This window comes from Carcharodon carcharias, chromosome 15 (assembly GCF_017639515.1).
Source record: "Carcharodon carcharias isolate sCarCar2 chromosome 15, sCarCar2.pri, whole genome shotgun sequence".
NCBI classification, from domain to species: domain Eukaryota; kingdom Metazoa; phylum Chordata; class Chondrichthyes; order Lamniformes; family Lamnidae; genus Carcharodon; species Carcharodon carcharias.
Genome location: NC_054481.1, coordinates 5,173,384 through 5,185,930, shown reverse-complemented (window position 1 = coordinate 5,185,930; position 12,547 = coordinate 5,173,384).

Sequence of the window (12,547 nt, the reverse complement as noted above, 5' to 3'; positions counted from 1 at the left end):
TGGGTAATACACTTTGGGTAATACACAGTGGGTAATACACAGTGGGTAATACACAGTGCTATACAGTCAGGAGGCAGTGGGTAATACACAGTGGGTAACACACAGTGGGTAACACACAGTGGGTAATTCATTGTGGGTAATACACAGTGGGTAATACACAATGGGTAATACACAGTGGTATACAGTCAGGAGACAGTGGGTAATACACAGTGGGTAATACACAGTGGTATACAGTCAGGAGGCAATGGGTAATACACAGTGGGTAATACACTGTGGGTAATAAACAGTGGGTAATACACAGTGGGTAATACACTGTGGGTAATACACTGTGGGTAATACACAGTGGGTAATACACTGTGGGTAATACACAGTGGGTAATACACTGTGGGTAATACACAGTGGGTAATACACAGTGAGTAATACACAGTGATATACAGTCAGGAGGCAGTGGGTAATACACAGTGGGTAATACACTGTGGGTAACACACAGTGGGTAATACATTGTGGGTAATACACAGTGGGTAATACACAGTGGGTAATACACAGTGGTATACAGTCAGGAGGCAGTGGGTAATACACTGTGGGTAATACACAGTGGGTAATACACAGTGGGTAATACACAGTGGTATACAGTCTGGAGGCAGTGTGTAATACACTGGTATAAAGTCAGGAGGCAGTGGGCAATACACTGTGGGTAATACACAGTGGGTAATACGCAGTGGGTAATACACAGTGGTATACAGTCAGGAGGCAGTGGGTAATTCACAGTGGGTAATACACTGTGGGTAATGCACAGTGGTATACAGTCAGGAGGCTATGGGTAATACACAGTGGGTAATACACTGTGGGTAATACACAGTGGTTTACGGTCAGAAGGCAGTGGGTAATACACAGTGGGTAATACACCATGGGTAATATACAGTGGTATACAGTCAGGAGGCAATGGGTAATACACAGTGGGTAATACACTGTGGGTAATAAACAATGGGTAATACACAGTGCTATACAGTCAGGAGACAGTGGGTAATACATAGTGGGTAATACACCATGAATAATATACAGTGGTATACAGTCAGGAGGCAATGGGTAATACACAGTGGGTAATACACAGTGGGTAATACACAGTGGTATACAGTCAGGAGGCAGTGGGTAATACACAGTGGGTAATACACAGTGGTTTACAGTCAGGAGGCAGTGGGTAATACACAGTGGGTAATACACAGTGGGTAATACACAGTGGTATACAGTCAGGAGGCAGTGGGTAATACACAGTGGGTAATACACAGTGGGTAATACACAGTGGTATACAGTCAGGAGACAGTGGGTAATACACAGTGGGTAATACACTGTGGGTAATACACAGTGGGTAATACACAGTGGTTTACAGTCAGGAGACAGTGGGTAATACACAGTGGGTAATACACAGTGGTTTACAGTCAGGAGGCACTGGGCAATACACAGTGGGTAATACACAGTGGGTAATACACAGTGGTATACAGTCAGGAGGCAGTGGGTAATACACAGTGGGTAATACACAGTGGTATACAGTCAGGAGACAGTGGGTAATACACAGTGGGTAATACACCATGGGTAATATACAGTGCTATACAGTCAGGAGGCAGTGGGTAATACACAGTGTGCAATACACAGTGGGTAATACACAGTGGTATACAGTCAGGAGGCAGTGGGTAATACACAGTGGGTAATACACAGTGGTTTACAGTCAGGAGGCAGTGGGTAATACACAGTGGGTAATACACAGTGGGTAATACACAGTGGTATACAGTCAGGAGGCAGTGGGTAATACACAGTGGGTAATACACAGTGGTTTACAGTCAGGAGGCAGTGGGTAATACACAGTGGGTAATACACAGTGGTTTACAGTCAGGAGGCAGTGGGTAATACACAGTGGGTAATACACAGTGGGTAATACACAATGGTATACAGTCAGGAGACAGTGGGTAATACACAGTGGGTAATACACTGTGGGTAATACACAGTGGGTAATACACAGTGATATACAGTCAGGAGACAGAAAGTAATACACAGTGGGCAATACACAGTGGTATACAGTCAGGAGGCAATGGGTAATACACAATGGGTAATACACTGTGGGTAATAAACAGTGGGTAATACACTGTGGGTAATACACTGTGGGTAATACACTGTGGGTAATACACAGTGGGTAATACACTGTGGGTAATACACAGTGGGTAATACACAGTGGGTACTACACAGTGGGTAATACACAGTGCTATACAGCCAGGAGGCAGAGGGTAATGCACAGTAGGTAATACACTGTGGGTAATACACAGTGGGTAATACACAGTTGGTAATACACAGTGGGTAATACACAGTGGTATAGAGTCAGGAGGCAGCGGGTAATACAGTGTGGGTAATACACAGTGGGTAATACACAGTGGGTAATACACAGTGGTATACAGTCAGGAGGCAGTGGGTAATACACTGGTATAAAATCAGGAGGCAGTGGGCAATACACTGTGGGTAATACACAGTGGGTAATACACAGTGGTTTTCAGTCAGGAGGCAGTGGGTAATTCACAGTGGGTAATACACTGTGGGTAATACACTGTGGGTTATACACAGTGGTTTACAGTCAGGAGGCAGTGGGTAATACACAGTGGGTAATACACCATGGGTAATATACAGTGGTAAACAGTCAGGAGGCAATGGGTAATACACAGTGGGTAATACACAGTGGGTAATACACAGTGGTATACAGTCAGGAGACCGTGGGTAATACACAGTGGGTAATACACTGTGGGTAATACACAGTGGGTAATACACAGTGGTATACAGTCAGGAGACAGTGGGTAATACACAGTGGGTAATACACAGTGCTATACAGTCAGGAGCCAATGGGTAATACACATTGGGTAATACACTGTGGGTAATAAACAGTGGGTAATACACTGTGGGTAATACACTGTGGGTAATACACTGTGGGTAATACACAGTGGGTAATACACTGTGGGTAATACACAGTGGGTAATACACTGTGGGTAATACACAGTGGGTAATACGCAGTGGGTAATACACAGTGCTATACAGTCAGGAGGCTGTGGGTAATACACAGTGGGTAATACACTGTGGGTAATACACAGTGGGTAATACACTGTGGGTAATACACAGTGGATAACACACAGTGGGTAACACACAGTGGGTAATACATTGTGGGTAATACACAGAGGGTAATACACAGTGGGTAATACACAGTGGTATACAGTCAGGAGGCAGTGGGTAATACACTGTGGGTAATACACAGTGGTTAATACACAGTGGGTAATACACAGTGGTATACAGTCAGGAGGCAATGGGTAATTCACAGTGGGTAATACACTGTGGGTAATGCACAGTGGTATACAGTCAGGAGGCTATGGGTAATAAACAGTGGGTAATACACTGTGGGTAATACACAGTGGTTTACGGTCAGGAGGCAGTGGGTAATACACAGTGGGTAATACACCATGGGTAATATACAGTGGTATACAGTCAGGAGGCAATGGGTAATACACAGTGGGTAATACACTGTGGGTAATAAACAATGGGTAATACACAGTGCTATACAGTCAGGAGACAGTGGGTAATACATAGTGGGTAATACACCATGAATAATATACAGTGGTATACAGTCAGGAGGCAATGGGTAATACACAGTGGGTAATACACAGTGGGTAATACACAGTGGTATACAGTCAGGAGGCAGTGGGTAATACACAGTGGGTAATACACAGTGGTTTACAGTCAGGAGGCAGTGGGTAATACACAGTGGGTAATACACAGTGGGTAATACACAGTGGTATACAGTCAGGAGGCAGTGGGTAATACACAGTGGGTAATACACAGTGGGTAATACACAGTGGTATACAGTCAGGAGACAGTGGGTAATACACAGTGGGTAATACACTGTGGGTAATACACAGTGGGTAATACACAGTTGTTTACAGTCAGGAGACAGTGGGTAATACACAGTGGGTAATACACAGTGGTTTACAGTCAGGAGGCACTGGGCAATACACAGTGGGTAATACACAGTGGGTAATACACAGTGGTATACAGTCAGGAGGCAGTGGGTAATACACAGTGGGTAATACACAGTGGTATACAGTCAGGAGACAGTGGGTAATACACAGTGGGTAATACACCATGGGTAATATACAGTGCTATACAGTCAGGAGGCAGTGGGTAATACACAGTGTGCAATACACAGTGGGTAATACACAGTGGTATACAGTCAGGAGGCAGTGGGTAATACACAGTGGGTAATACACAGTGGTTTACAGTCAGGAGGCAGTGGGTAATACACAGTGGGTAATACACAGTGGGTAATACACAGTGGTATACAGTCAGGAGGCAGTGGGTAATACACAGTGGGTAATACACAGTGGTTTACAGTCAGGAGGCAGTGGGTAATACACAGTGGGTAATACACAGTGGTTTACAGTCAGGAGGCAGTGGGTAATACACAGTGGGTAATACACAGTGGGTAATACACAATGGTATACAGTCAGGAGACAGTGGGTAATACACAGTGGGTAATACACTGTGGGTAATACACAGTGGGTAATACACAGTGATATACAGTCAGGAGACAGAAAGTAATACACAGTGGGCAATACACAGTGGTATACAGTCAGGAGGCAATGGGTAATACACAATGGGTAATACACTGTGGGTAATAAACAGTGGGTAATACACTGTGGGTAATACACTGTGGGTAATACACTGTGGGTAATACACAGTGGGTAATACACTGTGGGTAATACACAGTGGGTAATACACAGTGGGTACTACACAGTGGGTAATACACAGTGCTATACAGCCAGGAGGCAGAGGGTAATGCACAGTAGGTAATACACTGTGGGTAATACACAGTGGGTAATACACAGTTGGTAATACACAGTGGGTAATACACAGTGGTATAGAGTCAGGAGGCAGCGGGTAATACAGTGTGGGTAATACACAGTGGGTAATACACAGTGGGTAATACACAGTGGTATACAGTCAGGAGGCAGTGGGTAATACACTGGTATAAAATCAGGAGGCAGTGGGCAATACACTGTGGGTAATACACAGTGGGTAATACACAGTGGTTTTCAGTCAGGAGGCAGTGGGTAATTCACAGTGGGTAATACACTGTGGGTAATACACTGTGGGTTATACACAGTGGTTTACAGTCAGGAGGCAGTGGGTAATACACAGTGGGTAATACACCATGGGTAATATACAGTGGTAAACAGTCAGGAGGCAATGGGTAATACACAGTGGGTAATACACAGTGGGTAATACACAGTGGTATACAGTCAGGAGACCGTGGGTAATACACAGTGGGTAATACACTGTGGGTAATACACAGTGGGTAATACACAGTGGTATACAGTCAGGAGACAGTGGGTAATACACAGTGGGTAATACACAGTGCTATACAGTCAGGAGCCAATGGGTAATACACATTGGGTAATACACTGTGGGTAATAAACAGTGGGTAATACACTGTGGGTAATACACTGTGGGTAATACACTGTGGGTAATACACAGTGGGTAATACACTGTGGGTAATACACAGTGGGTAATACACTGTGGGTAATACACAGTGGGTAATACGCAGTGGGTAATACACAGTGCTATACAGTCAGGAGGCAGTGGGTAATACACAGTGGGTAATACACAGTGGGTAATACACAGTGGGTAATACACTGTGGGTAATACACAGTGGATAACACACAGTGGGTAACACACAGTGGGTAATACATTGTGGGTAATACACAGTGGGTAATACACAGTGGGTAATACACAGTGGTATACAGTCAGGAGGCAGTGGGTAATACACTGTGGGTAATACACAGTGGTTAATACACAGTGGGTAATACACAGTGGTATACAGTCAGGAGGCAATGGGTAATACACAGTGGGTAATACACATTGGTAATACACAGTGGTATACAGTCAGGAGACAGTGGGTAATACACAGTGGGTAATACACTGTGGGTAATACACAGTGGGTAGTACACCGTGGTATACAGTCAGGAGACAGTGTGTAATACACAGTGGGTAATACACAGTGGGTAATACACTGTGGGTAATACACAGTGGGTAATACACTGTGGGTAATAAACAGTGGGTAATACACAGTGGGTAATACACTGTGGGTAATACACTGTGGGTAATACACAGTGGGTAATACACTGTGGGTAATACACAGTGGGTAATACACTGTGGGTAATACACAGTGGGTAATACACAGTGGGTAATACACAGTGCTATACAGTCAGGAGGCAGTGGGTAATACACAGTGGGTAACACACAGTGGGTAACACACAGTGGGTAATTCATTGTGGGTAATACACAGTGGGTAATACACAATGGGTAATACACAGTGGTATACAGTCAGGAGGCAGTGGGTAATACACTGTGGGTAATACACAGTGGGTAATACACAGTGGGTAATACACAGTGGTATACAGTCAGGAGGCAATGGGTAATACACAGTGGGTAATACACAGTGGGTAATACACAGTGGTATACATTCAGGAGACAGTGGGTAATACACAGTGGCTAATACACTGTGGGTAATACACAGTGGGTAATACACAGTGGTATACAGTCAGGAGACAGTGGGTAATACACAGTGGGTAATACACAGTGGTATACAGTCAGGAGGCAATGGGTAATACACAGTGGGTAATACACTGTGGGTAATAAACAGTGGGTAATACACAGTGGGTAATACACTGTGGGTAATACACTGTGGGTAATACACTGTGGGTAATACACAGTGGGTAATACACTGTGGGTAATACACAGTGGGTAATACACAGTGGTATACAGTCAGGAGGCAGTGGGTAATACACTGTGGGTAATACACAGTGGGTAATACACAGTGGGTAATACACAGTGGTATACAGTCTGGAGGCAGTGTGTAATACACTGGTATAAAGTCAGGAGGCAGTGGGCAATACACTGTGGGTAATACACAGTGGGTAATACGCAGTGGGTAATACACAGTGGTATACAGTCAGGAGGCAGTGGGTAATTCACAGTGGGTAATACACTGTGGGTAATGCACAGTGGTATACAGTCAGGAGGCTATGGGTAATACACAGTGGGTAATACACTGTGGGTAATACACAGTGGTTTACAGTCAGGAGGCAGTGGGTAATACACAGTGGGTAATACACCATGGGTAATATACAGTGGTATACAGTCAGGAGGCAATGGGTAATACACAGTGGGTAATACACTGTGGGTAATAAACAATGGGTAATACACAGTGCTATACAGTCAGGAGACAGTGGGTAATACATAGTGGGTAATACACCATGAATAATATACAGTGGTATACAGTCAGGAGGCAATGGGTAATACACAGTGGGTAATACACAGTGGGTAATACACAGTGGTATACAGTCAGGAGGCAGTGGGTAATACACAGTGGGTAATACACAGTGGTTTACAGTCAGGAGGCAGTGGGTAATACACAGTGGGTAATACACAGTGGGTAATACACAGTGGTATACAGTCAGGAGGCAGTGGGTAATACACAGTGGGTAATACACAGTGGGTAATACACAGTGGTATACAGTCAGGAGACAGTGGGTAATACACAGTGGGTAATACACTGTGGGTAATACACAGTGGGTAATACACAGTGGTTTACAGTCAGGAGACAGTGGGTAATACACAGTGGGTAATACACAGTGGTTTACAGTCAGGAGGCACTGGGCAATACACAGTGGGTAATACACAGTGGGTAATACACAGTGGTATACAGTCAGGAGGCAGTGGGTAATACACAGTGGGTAATACACAGTGGTATACAGTCAGGAGACAGTGGGTAATACACAGTGGGTAATACACCATGGGTAATATACAGTGCTATACAGTCAGGAGGCAGTGGGTAATACACAGTGTGCAATACACAGTGGGTAATACACAGTGGTATACAGTCAGGAGGCAGTGGGTAATACACAGTGGGTAATACACAGTGGTTTACAGTCAGGAGGCAGTGGGTAATACACAGTGGGTAATACACAGTGGGTAATACACAGTGGTATACAGTCAGGAGGCAGTGGGTAATACACAGTGGGTAATACACAGTGGTTTACAGTCAGGAGGCAGTGGGTAATACACAGTGGGTAATACACAGTGGTTTACAGTCAGGAGGCAGTGGGTAATACACAGTGGGTAATACACAGTGGGTAATACACAATGGTATACAGTCAGGAGACAGTGGGTAATACACAGTGGGTAATACACTGTGGGTAATACACAGTGGGTAATACACAGTGATATACAGTCAGGAGACAGAAAGTAATACACAGTGGGCAATACACAGTGGTATACAGTCAGGAGGCAATGGGTAATACACAATGGGTAATACACTGTGGGTAATAAACAGTGGGTAATACACTGTGGGTAATACACTGTGGGTAATACACAGTGGGTAATACACTGTGGGTAATACACAGTGGGTAATACACAGTGGGTACTACACAGTGGGTAATACACAGTGCTATACAGCCAGGAGGCAGAGGGTAATGCACAGTAGGTAATACACTGTGGGTAATACACAGTGGGTAATACACAGTTGGTAATACACAGTGGGTAATACACAGTGGTATAGAGTCAGGAGGCAGCGGGTAATACAGTGTGGGTAATACACAGTGGGTAATACACAGTGGGTAATACACAGTGGTATACAGTCAGGAGGCAGTGGGTAATACACTGGTATAAAATCAGGAGACAGTGGGCAATACACTGTGGGTAATACACAGTGGGTAATACACAGTGGTTTTCAGTCAGGAGGCAGTGGGTAATTCACAGTGGGTAATACACTGTGGGTAATACACTGTGGGTTATACACAGTGGTTTACAGTCAGGAGGCAGTGGGTAATACACAGTGGGTAATACACCATGGGTAATATACAGTGGTAAACAGTCAGGAGGCAATGGGTAATACACAGTGGGTAATACACAGTGGGTAATACACAGTGGTATACAGTCAGGAGACCGTGGGTAATACACAGTGGGTAATACACTGTGGGTAATACACAGTGGGTAATACACAGTGGTATACAGTCAGGAGACAGTGGGTAATACACAGTGGGTAATACACAGTGCTATACAGTCAGGAGCCAATGGGTAATACACATTGGGTAATACACTGTGGGTAATAAACAGTGGGTAATACACTGTGGGTAATACACTGTGGGTAATACACTGTGGGTAATACACAGTGGGTAATACACTGTGGGTAATACACAGTGGGTAATACACTGTGGGTAATACACAGTGGGTAATACGCAGTGGGTAATACACAGTGCTATACAGTCAGGAGGCTGTGGGTAATACACAGTGGGTAATACACTGTGGGTAATACACAGTGGGTAATACACTGTGGGTAATACACAGTGGATAACACACAGTGGGTAACACACAGTGGGTAATACATTGTGGGTAATACACAGAGGGTAATACACAGTGGGTAATACACAGTGGTATACAGTCAGGAGGCAGTGGGTAATACACTGTGGGTAATACACAGTGGTTAATACACAGTGGGTAATACACAGTGGTATACAGTCAGGAGGCAATGGGTAATTCACAGTGGGTAATACACTGTGGGTAATGCACAGTGGTATACAGTCAGGAGGCTATGGGTAATAAACAGTGGGTAATACACTGTGGGTAATACACAGTGGTTTACGGTCAGGAGGCAGTGGGTAATACACAGTGGGTAATACACCATGGGTAATATACAGTGGTATACAGTCAGGAGGCAATGGGTAATACACAGTGGGTAATACACTGTGGGTAATAAACAATGGGTAATACACAGTGCTATACAGTCAGGAGACAGTGGGTAATACATAGTGGGTAATACACCATGAATAATATACAGTGGTATACAGTCAGGAGGCAATGGGTAATACACAGTGGGTAATACACATTGGTAATACACAGTGGTATACAGTCAGGAGACAGTGGGTAATACACAGTGGGTAATACACTGTGGGTAATACACAGTGGGTAGTACACCGTGGTATACCGTCAGGAGACAGTGTGTAATACACAGTGGGTAATACACAGTGGGTAATACACTGTGGGTAATACACAGTGGGTAATACACTGTGGGTAATAAACAGTGGGTAATACACAGTGGGTAATACACTGTGGGTAATACACTGTGGGTAATACACAGTGGGTAATACACTGTGGGTAATACACAGTGGGTAATACACTGTGGGTAATACACAGTGGGTAATACACAGTGGTATACAGTCAGGAGACAGTGGGTAATACACAGTGGGTAATACACAGTGGGTAATACACAGTGGTATAGAGTCAGGAGACAGTGGGTAATACACAGTGGGTAATACACCATGGGTAATATACAGTGGTATACATTCAGGAGGCAGTGGGTAATACACAGTGGGTAATACACAATGGGTAATACACAGTGGTATACAGTCAGGAGGCAGTGGGTAATACACAGTGGGTAATACACAGTGGTTTACAGTCAGGAGGCAGTGGGTAATACACAGTGGGTAATACACAGTGGGTAATACACAGTGGTATACAGTCAGGAGGCAATGGGTAATACAAAGTGGGTAATACACAGTGGTTTACAGTCAGGAGGCAGTGGGTAATACACAGTGGGTAATACACAGTGGGTAATACACAGTGGAATACAGTCAGGAGGCAGTGGGTAATACACAGTGGGTAATACACAGTGGTATACAGTCAGGAGACAGTGGGTAATACACAGTGGGTAATACACCATGGGTAATATACAGTGGTATACAGTCAGGAGGCAGTGGGTAATACACAGTGGGTAATACACAGTGGGTAATACACAGTGGTATACAGTCAGGAGGCAGTGGGTAATACACAGTGGGTAATACACAGTGGTTTACAGTCAGGAGGCAGTGGGTAATACACAGTGGGTAATACACATTGGGTAATACACAGTGGTATACAGTCAGGAGACAGTGGGTAATACACAGTGTGTAATACACAGTGGGTAATACACAGTGGTATACAGTCAGGAGACAGTGGGTAATACACAGTGGGTAATACACCATGGGTAATATACAGTGGTTTACAGTCAGGAGGCAGTGGGTAATACACAGTGGGTAATACACAGTGGGTAATACACAGTGGAATACAGTCAGGACGCAGTGGGTAATACATAGTGGCTAATACACAGTGGGTAATACACAGTGGTATACAGTCAGGAGACAGTGGGTAATACACAGTGGGTAATACACTTTGGGTAATACACAGTGGGTAATACACAGTGGTATACAGTCAGGAGACAGTGGGTAATACACAGTGGGCAATACACAGTGGTATACAGTCAGGAGGCAATGGGTAATACACAGTGGGTAATACACTGTGGGTAATAAACAATGGGTAATTCACTGTGGGTAATACACTGTGGGTAATACACTGTGGGTAATACACTGTGGGTAATACACAGTTGGTAATACACTGTGGGATATACACAGTGGGTAATACACAGTGGGTTCTACACAGTGGGTAATACACAGTGCTATACAGTCAGGAGGCAGTGGGTAATACACAGTGGGTAATACACTGTGGGTAATACACAGTGGGTAATACACAGTGGGTAATACACAGTGGTATACAGTCAGGAGGCAATGGGTAATACACAGTGGGTAATACACAGTGGGTAATACACAGTGGTATACATTCAGGAGACAGTGGGTAATACACAGTGGCTAATACACTGTGGGTAATACACAGTGGGTAATACACAGTGGTATACAGTCAGGAGACAGTGGGTAATACACAGTGGGTAATACACAGTGGTATACAGTCAGGAGGCAATGGGTAATACACAGTGGGTAATACACTGTGGGTAATAAACAGTGATTAATACACAGTGGGTAATACACTGTGGGTAATACACTGTGGGTAATACACTGTGGGTAATACACAGTGGGTAATACACTGTGGGTAATACACAGTGGGTAATACACAGTGGGTAATACACAGTGATATACAGTCAGGAGGCAGTGGGTAATAGACAGTGGGTAATACACTGTGGGTAACACACAGTGGGTAATACATTGTGGGTAATACACAGTGGGTAATACACAGTGGGTAATACACAGTGGTATACAGTCAGGAGGCAGTGGGTAATACACTGTGGGTAATACACAGTGGGTAATACACAGTGGGTAATACACAGTGGTACACAGTCTGGAGGCAGTGTGTAATACACTGGTATAAAGTCAGGAGGCAGTGGGCAATACACTGTGGGTAATACACAGTGGGTAATACGCAGTGGGTAATACACAGTGGTATACAGTCAGCAGGCAGTGGGTAATTCACAGTGGGTAATACACTGTGGGTAATACACAGTGGTATACAGTCAGGAGGCTATGGGTAATACACAGTGGGTAATACACTGTGGGTAATACACAGTGGTTTACAGTCAGGAGGCAGTGGGTAATACACAGTGGGTAATACACCATGGGTTATATACAGTGGTATACAG